This window comes from Oxyura jamaicensis, chromosome 2 (genome assembly GCF_011077185.1).
Source record: "Oxyura jamaicensis isolate SHBP4307 breed ruddy duck chromosome 2, BPBGC_Ojam_1.0, whole genome shotgun sequence".
NCBI lineage: Eukaryota > Metazoa > Chordata > Aves > Anseriformes > Anatidae > Oxyura > Oxyura jamaicensis.
Window position 1 is genome coordinate 60685761 of NC_048894.1, and position 12535 is coordinate 60698295.

Sequence of the window (12535 nt, forward strand, 5' to 3'; positions counted from 1 at the left end):
TGTTCCCAGGTGAAGCCTCAGCCTGCTCTTCAGCTGGAAGACCATATTTTATTCAGTTTCTAGAAAAAAATGTGGACTCAGTGAGAGATTCATTACAAATAGCTGAGCAAACTGGTTCACGTTAGATAAAAGCTTCTGTGTACTTCATATCTATCAGAAACTCCATGTTATTCAAGTATTTTTCAGGCTACTGCCTTACAGGAAGCAGAAGGTGGTGCTCCCTGGCCTGTCCATAGCGCTGCCTATGTCCTTCTCTTTAATGTTACCCAACAGTATAAATTAAATTATTTCTCTAAGTGCGTATTACCTTAGCTTTATCAAAATTAATTTCATGTGCCCTGGCTTATATTTTCCGTGTTCTACATGCTTCAGAATTTCATCATGGTCTTTTCTAGTTTTTACTAAACTTAATAATTTGACATCACTTGCACTTCAGTGCTTGCTTATTTCTCCCCAAGTATTTAAAATTGCATTAGACAGTGGTCTTCCTTTTTTGAGTGCCAGATTGCCCTCTTAACCTCTAGTTATGTCTCTTTATGGTTTAACGTGTTGAAAATTCTGACATGAATCACCTGGGGAAGGAAAAATGTTCACGTGAAAGACAGTGCCTGGAGCATAGACCTGAGGACCTTAGAAATAAAACTTTCAGAAACCGTTTCATATCACTAGGAATTTGGCATCCTAATACATACAGTGCTTCCCCACACTCTCAAAAACAAACAAACAAAAAAAAAAAACAACAATGAGCAATGAAAAGGCAAGGGGTACAACGGGTATAGGCAGAGGCTTAAGTTTTAATAAATATGTATATTTTCAATGAAGTTATTTTATTAAAAAGAAATGGTGAAATAATCACTTTTTTTCTCCTCTCAAGCATATCCACATTTTATTAATTACTTAGGAAGCACTGAAGTGTCATCACTGAATGTCTAATGATAGGAAATGTCTGCTTGTCCCCATGCGTTGGGTGAGTTCAGGTCTGGACTGGTCTGTGGACCAGTCTGCTCTGGTTCTGTGCCTGGTCTCTCTCTGTATATAAACAGACCCAGAGTGTTCAGTGGTCTCTTCTTGGTTCCCCATTAGACATCTGGTGACTTTCCAAGCATCCACAGTTTGACTAATGCAATACTGAACATGCTTGGAGTTACCACGTCCAGCAAAGAAGAAATCCTGACATTTCATCTCCGAGGCACTCATCCCTACTGTTTGAACTTGAAGGGATTGCTTTATTAGCTGCTGCCATTAGCAGTCACAATCTCCTTTGTGAACCAGCCAGGAGCTAGCCAGTCTGTGACAAGCACTCCTGACCACCCAGTCTTTTGTTTAAATAATTCAGAGAGTCTAACACCCCCTCCACCCCCAGGAAAAAAAAAAAAAAAAAAGCTTGCACCACCACTACCAGACTTGGCATGTCCTAGAGAGCTTTGTTTGGAGCTGTTGTTGTTCCTCTAGGAGGAAATATTCTTGTATGTTTGAAGTCCTGGGCTGGAAATTCAGAAATCTGAGTTCAATTTTCAGCTGTAAAGCAGTAATGTGGTGTGAAGCCGGGAAGGCATTTACCATTTTTCTTTCAGTTTCTGAGCTCTGCCTTGCCCTTGGGTCGTCACGCATGTTTACTCCTCTGGCTTTTTGCACTTTGAGGATGGTCTCTAACTTGCTTGCAGTTCCTATGGTAATCACTTGTTTTATGTACTTGTGTATTAGAGGAATACTATTTCTTTGAATTCAGTTCAGAATTCAGTGCAGTTCTGCCAAACAAATTAATTTGTCTTTGCTATTCTCCTTGCACTCCATTTTTCTCCCCTCCTTTTGGGTGTTTTGGTAAATATAGACATTACCAAATCTTGGTGCCGTATCTTGGATGAAAGCATACAGATAGTTTACACACCACTGCCAACGGTGTTGTAAGAGGCTGAGCGCTCCAGGGTCAGGGGCCAAGGCAATAGATCATAGAGATGCTTTTAAGTTGGAGGCATTGATTGTTTGCTTTAAAATTCTTCTTGTCTTCCACAAATTTTTTTGCATGCATATCTGTCAGCTGGGCTGCATCGACCTCATTTTGTAAATACACTTTTAACTGTGCTTTCAATCATATTCTCTATTTCAGATCTTCTGCTGGGCTGTTCCACCCAAACCCCTTTTTAGTGCATTGTCCAGGCAATGGGTTAAGCTGCTATGTTGATGTTTTTCAACAAATAGCAGAATACTCTTTTCATTGGCCAGTTGATAGCAAAGAATTGCACTGAGTGCCTCGAGCTATAACACCTCAAACTGTGTCTTAGATTTCGTAAGACAAACAAGGTCTAGCTAGCTGTGAAACTGTGTGGGAACACTTGAAATGAAGACCAAAAAGCTGTAGCAAAGTGGGTGTAGGATTTGGGGTTTGGCATTCCTTTCTCTGACTTAGCAATGAGCAAGTTTGGGTCTTGATGAGATAATGTGAAAACGGAAACTCCTAAGCATCCAGTCATGAGTCTCGGTTGAAGGGGTTGTCCTTGGGATATTTCAAGCCTACTTTTCAGGAGACATCAGTATTATAGATGTTGGTGGAGCCAATATTTCAGCCATTCTCGCCTCCAGCAGCTCCAGCGTAGCTCCAGAGAACAATCAAGGGAGACAGAGATAAGATTTCAGTTTAAAGCCAAGCCTTGGAGGCAGTGTATCGCACAGATCTTTCTCTGAATGACTCTCAGAAAGCTGGGTATGTGCTTTTGGGATGTCAGAGCTCCTAACAGAGTAGGGTAGGAGGCAGCTGGTTGGAATTGAGTTCCTTGTGGATGCCAAAAATTTACCTGGGTTCAAAAAGTGATTGCATGGCATGAAACTTGAAAGATAAACATGGTTTATCTAAAGCCATGGTTGGGAATGGGCACAGAGTGAGACCATCCCCTGGTCTTATCCAGTACTTTTACCCCATATTCTCATTCTTGTAAATATTTGACGTTAATTATAGCTGAAATAACAGGGTCGTGGGAGATCCTTATACAGGGTTGTAATGAATGCCTGCTTGTGCTCCAGTTGGCCAATCAGCCATTCTTCAGCAACTGGCTATCCAAGTGGTGCCTTTTATCCAAATCTGCACCCTAAGCATTTTACAGTGGCAGGTAGAAAGATACAGAAAAGCTGTGGCTGTAGGCATGTTACTGGCAGGATAATCCCCCAAAAGGACAGTCACAAGCATCAAAAGGTGAAGGAGGGAGCTGGAGACTTGAGTCTGGGCAGTAAAACTCCTATTCTTTCCTCAGGTTAAAGCCCAGACAAGTAATTTTCAATGGGATGTGAGACTCTAACATGAGTGAGATAAAGCCATAGGGCTATTATAAAGAGCATTTCCTCTTACAGTAGTTGTCCCTCCCAGTTTTCTATAAATGTCTCAGTTAATAAAAAGGTGGTGGCAAGCACACTTCTGTGCTGTTCTTTTTGCAAGTGTGTATTTGTTCCCAGCATCTGAGACGGAGGAGGGAAGGGTTCTGAAGTGACCATATTGTTGTGAAACAATCCTAATTTTTATCACTATTTGCTTTTAAGAAATCAGCTTTTTGCACTGCTTCCTGTTTCCATAAACAGCTGGAAGTGCTCTTATTAACTGAGTAGGAAGCAAGTATTTCGTTGGGTTGTAAGTGACATGGAAGTGAAGCTGGCTTGAAAACTCTTCTTCCTCTGCCACCTGTTGTTTAACATTTTCTTTCTTGAAGTTATTGTTGCGGAGGCCCAGGATGAATATCTTGGCAATTGGCAAAATAATGCAAAAATATGTAAGCTGGTTTCAGATTTTAGTTCTAGAAGTAGTGGCTATACTTGTCTGGTCAACGGGTTCTAGGACAAAGTAAACAAATTTTCTTTAATGGATGTAAAAGCACTCCTCTGAGTTAATAAAAGGGAATAATGATTCCCAGGGAGAGGTTGGACTGGCTCTGGAAGCCTTTTGTGTTTTAGTATTTGGCATTTTAAAAATGAGGGGAAAACCTTAACTCCAGGGAGGGTGACGGCTGGGGAAGATAACTTGATTTCACATAATATTGTTAAACCCTGGCAGATGCTTTTTATGAAGGGCCAGGCAGCTGAGGAGCTCTTCAAAAATGTGATTTTACATGGGATAGCAAAGAGCAGCTACAGCTGATGGTGATATTCATCTAATTCTCAGAAGAGAAGAAACGCAGTGACAGTTGGCAATACTCAGACGTCTTGGAGCGCTTGGCCCTCTCTCAGATTACACTGAAATTATTGATGTCCCTCTTTCCTGGTATACACAGAAACACTGATGACAGCATCTCAGGGATTTAGCCTGCTTTGATTGTTTTTATCTGTGGAGCCCCAAGAGCTTCTGTGCAGGCTTTTTTTCCCATGTAACATGCAAGCAATTCATCTAGAATTTCGTAGGTCAGCCCCAGTGTAATTCCTGGGAGGCATTTCCCTCCCCAGCTCAGGGACAAGTGCACCTGGTAATAGATGAACACCATTGTGATTCGCCATGGTCGCTTTGCAGAGGAGGGTCATGAATGAGCAAAGAGGTGTGGTGCTCACAAGCTCTTCGTAGTTTTGTATGCTCGAGGCGTCACTGTTGTATCCTCCCCAAAAACTGCACTTTCTGAAATAAAATGGCATCCACCTCAATGATGGTATCTACCATTTCTATACCCTGTCCCTTTGAGTCCAAGGGACTGTGAACTGACTTTTGCAACCACAAACAAAATATATGGGTGTGGTGGTTTTACCGTGCTAGGCAGTTGAACACCACAACCGCTCTCTCACTCCTCCTCCTCAGATGAGGAGGGGAAGAAGTAAAGGAAAGAACAACTCACAGGTTGAGATAAGGATGATTTAATTAAAGAGGGAAAAAAATATATATATATATATAATTAAGGAAATATTATTATTAATTAAACAATTCAACTAAAGGGGAAAAAAAGGGGAAAGGGGAAAAGGGAGGGGGAAAGGGAATAACTAAACAAAACAAGTAAAGGCTATGTGGAAGTGCAGAGGAAAGAAATTACTTCCCACAAATGAGCGATGCTTGACCACGTCCTTGAAGCAGGGCCTCAACGCACGTAGCCGGTGTTCGGGAGGAGGACAGACGTTTTCACAACGAGAGCCCACCCCTCCCCTCTTCTTCCTTTTTCCACCTTTTATTGCTGAGTGTGACATCATATGGTATGGAATATCCCTTTGGTTGGTTTAGGTCAGCTGCCCTGCTGATGTTTCTTTCTCACTTTTTGCCCACCCCCTAGGAGGGTCAGAGAGAGTCCTGATGCTGTGCCAGCACTTCTCAGCAGCAGACACAACACTGGTGTGATACCACGGCTGTTCTAGCTACAAGTGCAGAGCGCAGCACTGTATGGGCTGCTGCAGGGAAAGTTAACATCCCAGCCAGACCCAGTACAATGGGCTGAAGCAGGGATAATTCTGCCCTGAGGAGAGACAGCTGATGTTTAGCAGGCTTGAAGAGCTGTGGCTGGGAGCAGGAAGGGTTCTGGATCAATGTGAAAGGGCAGAGATGGAGGCTGGCTGGGACTTGGACAGCCCATTAGGCCTGATACAGGAACAGAAGAAGCACCCTGTGGTTTTAATGAAGACTCTGGTTTTCTGATTCATTTGGAAAACAGTGTTCAGGATGGTATGTCGTTTCCTTATCTCATCAGCATTGGTTAATTAGAGCCTACGTGATAGCTAAATGACTTTTGGTGCAGCTCTACACTGGAAAAACTGTGAGGGAAAAGAGAAAGAAAATGAGAAGGGAGAACAAAGGTTGGATTAAACAGAAGTGTTTTTTTTTTAATATTTCTTGACAAAAATGTTGGGGGGGGTGGGGACACGACCCTTAGACACTTTCAAATTAAATGTTTAATTCTGGTGAAAACAAATTGTCACCAGCTCAGTGACAGGGGAAGAGGTTATATGACAAATTGATGGAGTGAATAATTGTGTTCACCTTTCCAGATCAAGCTTATTTTCACCCAAAAGTTCTGAAGGAACTCAAATAGGAAATAGTTCACTATCAACCCCAATGTAATTGTAAGCTGCAAATTAATTTGCTTTTTGGTATAAGAACAATGGCAAATGTGAGAAAAATTTAACAGACTTCATGGAAACAAAATACTGGTCATCTTCCTCACATACCAGGCAAACTGATAGGACATATAAAAAGAAAAAAAAAATATTGTGTATAAATAGAACAAGGGTGTGACTCTTTTTCAGGGGATATCCCTGCTTCTCACAAAGCTGGTAGTGTTACTGTTCACTGTCCAGATCCCTCTGTGGAGCCTTCCCACCCTCCAGCAGATCAACACTCACGTGCGACTTGTCATCTCTCATGATGTCTGTTGTTGTCCTGGCTGAATGCTGTGGAGCTCAGGTTCATTTCTGGACTTTAAAAGAAGAGAGAGTGTGGGGAAAGCCGAGCTGGCAATGTGTTCTTAAAATCTTAATTACAGTTTCAAAATGAAATAAAGAAATTAGCTAGCAAACTAGCAGAAAGCCACATCTTGTTAAAAAAAAAAAAAAAAAAAAAAAAAAAAAAAAACGTGCATGTGAAAGGTAGAAGTGAGTATGGGGTTAAGCCAATTTCAGTATTCTGTTGATATTGCAAGCATGAAATATGGTTGTTTATAGTATCTGATGGGATTTCAGAATTGACTTTTATCTGCAGGGTGTAGGAAGTGCTCAGGCCCTTTCCTGAGGTAGCTATAAATACTAACTTTATAAAACCAATGTTGAAATGCTACAGAAACTGTTAGAGCCAGACAGCAGAACTCGTTGGTACAAATGTATTTGGGAACTAGAAGAGCTGTCTACAGGCAAAAGGAAAAAGAAGGACCCTGAGGGCTTTGTTATTTATCTGTACTGTCTATGGCAAAGTGAATGAGCCTGCCTGTAGTGGGTACTGTTGTGGTCTCATGCTTTTGATTCAGGCCTTTCTTGTTAGGTTGCATTCCTACAGCTGATCCTGGCAGGAAAAAGTCATTGTAACATTGAATTTAAACTCTTTGTGTGTGTTTTTACTGCTGTGTATTAAAATAGTGGCTTTCATACTTGCTAACTTCTAGGGGCACAGAATTCAGGAAAATAATATGGGAGAATGGGACTGCAGCATGATGCCTGCTGGTTTGTAAACAGACTTGGTGCATTTCAATTCTGTACCAGGGTGAACTGCAGGATATGTTGGAATAAAGAGAACCAGCTATTTGCATCATTATGAGATAACGTAATGACTAAGTTTTACTGAAAGGAACAAAGTTCTAGCGGCTGAACAAATCCTCTGGCAGCAGCTTCTTTTTCCATTCCAAACACTTTTCCCCCTCAAACTGTGAGGAAACCTCGTCCTCGTGATGCTGCTTGTAAAAAGTAACACCGGTGAGTTGACATTATTTGGAGGACGGGAGGTCACACCGGTTGCTTCTCAGAGAGTGCAACAGATGTTCCTTCCTAAAAAGGACACGCCGTACTCTTTCTCTAATGTTCTGGTGTCTCCAAAATACTGTATATCAAGTGCTACAGAAGTAGCACTTGCGCAGAAGTCTTGGCATTAAGTATTTATAGTTACTCCTACACAGGATGACTCAGCCCCTCTTTTTCACAAAAGAACACGGCTGGCTAAAGTGTTCCAAAAATTGTCAAGTGGGGAAACTTCACAACTGAGATGGATCGTGCCCCAGGGGTTTCACTGATTTTGATTCACTGATGAACCCTTGATACCTGGGTTCTTTTCAGTGGAAGCAAATGAAAAAAGGATGAGGATGCACTCTCTTAATAAGTTCCCTACTAAAAAAGTCCCAGTGTGATGTGAGGATGCACTGGGTTGTTTTTAGGCTGTTCTGGTTAACGGCTGCTGCTCCTGATGAAGTGCACTAAGTCCACTGAGAAAGAAAGATGCTATAAATGTACTCAAGGAAATGTGCTGCATTTAACTTAGTTTCACATTTATACTGACATCAGAGGTGGATGGTGGTCTTGCCATTGTCCTGGGATTCCACCTGATGTACTGTGATACATTTTTTATCCCTTTGCTTTCATAAATGAGCTATTAACATGTCTTTATAGATGAAGGTTGGTTAGTCTGGTGCTCAATATTGATTTGGCCAGCTATCAAACAAGGACGATACTAAGAAATTGCAAGGCTGCTGTGCAAAAAGAGCAGTCACTTCTATCTTGCTACCCCTACTCTTTCTGACATATGGAATAGGACTTGCTGTTTGCAATCCAAAGCAAATGTCTAACTAATAATACTTTGATTTACTGGAAGTTGGAGATAATGGGGAGGTAGTTGTCTTTGTGCCAGGAATTTTAAAATGTCGAATCTTTGGTTAAAGGACAAAGTCCCAAGATGAGGGGGTGATGGAACAGACAGCTGCATGTGTTCTAGAATGAAACCATTGGATTTTCATCTGCTAATTCTGGAGAACCTACTTTAATCTACTTCCTTTTCTTCTTTCTTTCACTTTATTTTTATTTTAAACCATACCAGAATGACTATGCAGTCCTATCCCCCCATTCAGTCACTGAATTTATGCTTGTACTCTTTCTTTCTTGAGACTAAATTCAGATGCCAACTCTCTGAAGGATGTGGGTGCAACATGCAGCCTATTTCTCACCTGAGGTTAGTACCAGCACAGGTTTTATAACTCACAAGATGCTTTACGTTAGTAAATTAAAGCAGTGTAGCAAGACTTGAGCATTACTGAGTAGTCCATAGTACCCAGTTGTTTCAACCTGACTTCACTATTTGCAGTCGTTTCCGTGTTTTACAGTATAAATTTCACAGAGAACGCTTGAGATCATTGTCTGACTTTCATTTGACTTCAGGTTACACTGGGGCAAATCTAACTCCCGCTAATGTGCTCTTAACTGTTCAAATTCTTATTTAGGTGAAATAAACAGAAGTTAGTGGAAGCCATATGGCTTATAGAACAGCACATATTTAAAGCATTATTTTTCTCCAGGCAAGAGTAGTATGTTGGTAGCTAGTCAAATCATGTTTCTTAAGCTTTGATGTTGATATACATGTATGTATATATAAAATATATATAAAGTTTATATAAAATCCCACAAAACTGCTGTTTTACAGTTTATACTGTAAATACATTGTTTCCACTCATGTTAGTAACTGTGCTGAGCATCTGGTAAAAATCATGTATTTTTTTCTGATCTAATGCCCATTTGCAACTCTGATTTTGAATTCGTTTGCCTTGTTTAGTAACCATTCTAGTTTTCTTGCTTTTTATCTCATTGATTATCCTGCACTCTGTCATAGCACTCAAAACTTGTGCCCGTGTTGCATCAGGCATTATGCAGCTGAATCTGAAAGTAGCATCATTGGGTTTCTCCTGTTTTTGCTTTCTTTTTAATGGGAACTGCAGTGGTCTCTTGGTCTGGGAAATCTTGTGAGATCAAATCCTCCAGTACAGCACAAGCTTTAGAAGTGCAGGATCTCCTCCTGTGCCCTGTTACTCTCTCATCACTGACCACTCCATCTGCAGCCACTGTGATAGCCAAATTTCAGATGTACACCATGAGCCTAAATGTCTGCAAATCACTAGTAAGTCCTAATTAACCTCCTCCCCAGGGTTGCTGTGAAATAACACATTTCACAGGAGGAGGGAAAAAAAAAAAAAAAAAGAACAACCGACACCTCATTTCCAATTTCCCACTTCAGGAAGCAGCCTGCAGCCAGGTTTCAGTAACTCAGCTGCTATGGTGGCCATGCCATTGGTGTGCAGGGGCTTGGCTTTAGCCCAAGTGCAAGACCACTTTTCTATGGGTCAGATGCTGCCTCTGAAGTGTGTGGCACTGAATACAGTGGGGTTTTGTGTTGTTTGACCAATTGTCATGTTTGTATTAATGCGGTTTAATCTGAGATGTTTTTTTTCATGATACGAGTTAAATTTTGTGATATGAGTTAAATGATGTGCAATTACCCTGGAGGCAACTTAGTGTTTCTTTGAGCCTCATGGGGAAATAATAGCCCAATGCCTTGTTTTATGTCAGGTGTTCTCCCATTGCTAATAAACAGGATGACAATAGGAATTTAGGTTGAAAAATGTTTTACCTAGCATTTGTATAGTGTTTTTCTTCAGAGTGGCTTGCACAAATTAAGTAATTAATCCCAACAACATTCCTTTAAGATAGGTGAATAGTATTACCTTTATTTTACAAATGGGTGAGCGAGACAAGATAACCTGTGGTTTTGAGCAAAGTGTCAAAATCCCAAGGTAAAAAACCTCTGCCATTGCCTCTGTTTCAGGTGAGGACCAACAGGAGTAACGGGCAGCTCGGACACATTGTGCCTTGTGAAAGCTGCACCCAGCCACTGAGTCCCCAGCAGTGGGGTCATCAGATGTAATTTGTGTGCGGATCAGTTCTTATTTATTTACTCAAAATGTTTGTTGGTTAAATGTAGTGGAATTTCATAGTTGCTGGAGTTCTGTTTGGCATTTGTCTTAGCTGTTTGGATGTGGCCAAGAGGCTGTGTAACCTTCAGAACCCAGCAGATCTCTTGAGGGAAGTAATTTTTTATAACACTGCAGTGGGGAAATGACCTTTCTTCTCAGTTTTCTTCTTTTATAGACTGCTGAAGAAATCAGAGTCGAGGCTTGAAAGCAAAACCAGACAAGGAGAGAACTCAATGAAATATTTCACACAGACGTGTGAAAGCTTCCTGTGACTGTCTCCTTGATGTAGGTCATCTCCAGCCAGTAGACTTCAGTAGAGTTTTGTTAGAGAAATTTAATTTTACTTCACACACAATGCCTTTGATATTTTGAAATCTGGTTTTGTTCCAGTTTAAGATGAAAATGGCAGGTGTCCCTGGAGAGGGCTGATGGCTGCAGGCTTGCATTCTTGTCTTCTCAGCACCATCAGCCTTGTAGCCTTGGGGCTGTTTGCATAGCTGGAAGTTGCTAGGTGCAGGCCAATGAAAGTAGCCCGGCACTGGCCATTTCTGAAGAGAAACGGGCACAGAAATATTTACAAACCTAAGTGCAGGCATTATTTTTTACACATAGTGGCTTTAGATTTTGAGTAGAATGGCTTATATTTATGTGGAGAAGCAGACTTTGCCTGTAGTGCTAAATAAAACATTGCTAGTAAGTACTGCTGGACACTGTGATTCAGTCACCTGTGGCACCATGTTGTTAGCATCACTTCTGGTGTGGTTTTGGTCCAAAACAGTTCTTTTGAATTATTCCTGGGCAGACTTAGGGAGCTGGTGAGGGCTGTGCCTGGCTCCCCATGTGTCGCGTGCTTGAAGGCACCAGGGGAAGAACCACTAGGTGTCTTTGCTCCTCCTGGGAGATGCTCAGCCTCTGGAGCTAGAGTGGAGACAAATTTGGCTTATTAAGGATTTTTAAAGGGATTAAAAACTGTTCTGTTACTGATTTTTCTTAAAAATAGCTCTTTCAGAAATCCAGGCTCATTTGGAAACTTTTTTTATTGTGCATCAAGTTAAAACCAAGTCATTGTAATATATCTGCTGGTGACAGCCCCAGTGGAGCAGCTGTGTCTGCCTGTGGGATGTTTCACAAAGGGAACAGCACCAGCAGGCAGGCTGAAATCTCCTACTCTGCCAAACTTCCCCACACCCTACTGTCGTTCCCTAACAGCCATTCAGATGGCTTATGGGAGCTGATTTCAATAGTGTGCCCCCCTAGTTTTAAAAAAAATTGGGGGGGGGGGGGGGGGGGGAGGTAAAAGCAGAAACAGCATGTGCACCCCACAGCCCAAAACTGACCTTGCACTGGTGCTGCAGCTCATAGAGGATTTGCTGTGATGCTTGTGGGGAGGGTTGGTTTGCTTGCTGCCAGGGCTTGGCAGGGCTGCCAACACGGGTGCTGCTTTTGGAGAAGTTTGTGAGAGAAGTTTCTGAGGGAGCCTGCCTGGATGTGTGTGTTAACCAGGAAGCCTGTGGTGTCCCTCAGTGACTTCCCTTCCACCCCCTCTTCCTCCAGCAGGGGAAAGCCTTTGCGCCTTCTGGGGTGTCTGGTTTTCCATCTCCAGAGGTGCTTGGGTTCTTTATTTATAATGCAGTAGGTGAAGTTCATCATTAAAGCAGCAATGTTTTACCGAGGTGGTGCATTTCCATGCAAGGGGAGGTTCTCTGGAGCTGCTCCAGTTCACAAGTGAAAGCCTTTTTTTCCACTTCAGCCAACTTGTTTCTCCACAAGCAGTTCCACCTAGCCCATGTCCAGCTGATGTCAGCCACCATGGTCGGGGAAATGAGCAGTGCTCACCCTCTATGTGCTGGAGCAGCACACAAAGCCCCTCTCCCCTCTGCTGCAAGGTCTCTGAAAGCCACCCCTGTTGGTGGGCCTGCACCTGGAGATAATTTAAACCTGCAGCCACATCAGCAATCCTCAGAGGATGGATATGTGATGGCCAGTCTGCAGAGACTGGTGAGGATTTGGAATTGAAGTACGGATACTATCATTTATTCTTGGGCAGGAAATTAATCCCTGAGAAGTGCTGGGTCTGTGCATTTCTAAGTTTTCACGTGCTTGTGAGGCTTTTGGGGAGGAAGAGTGCAATGACCCTTTGATATTTTCAG

At 42.1% G+C, this 12535-nt stretch overlaps 1 protein-coding gene across 1 annotated transcript in view; it reads left to right on the top strand.

Moving 5' to 3' along the window:
• Nucleotides 1-12535, top strand: part of ITGA9 (integrin subunit alpha 9) — a 225542-nt gene that overhangs the window by 74251 nt on the left and 138756 nt on the right. The gene's annotated exons all lie outside the window — the stretch shown is intronic.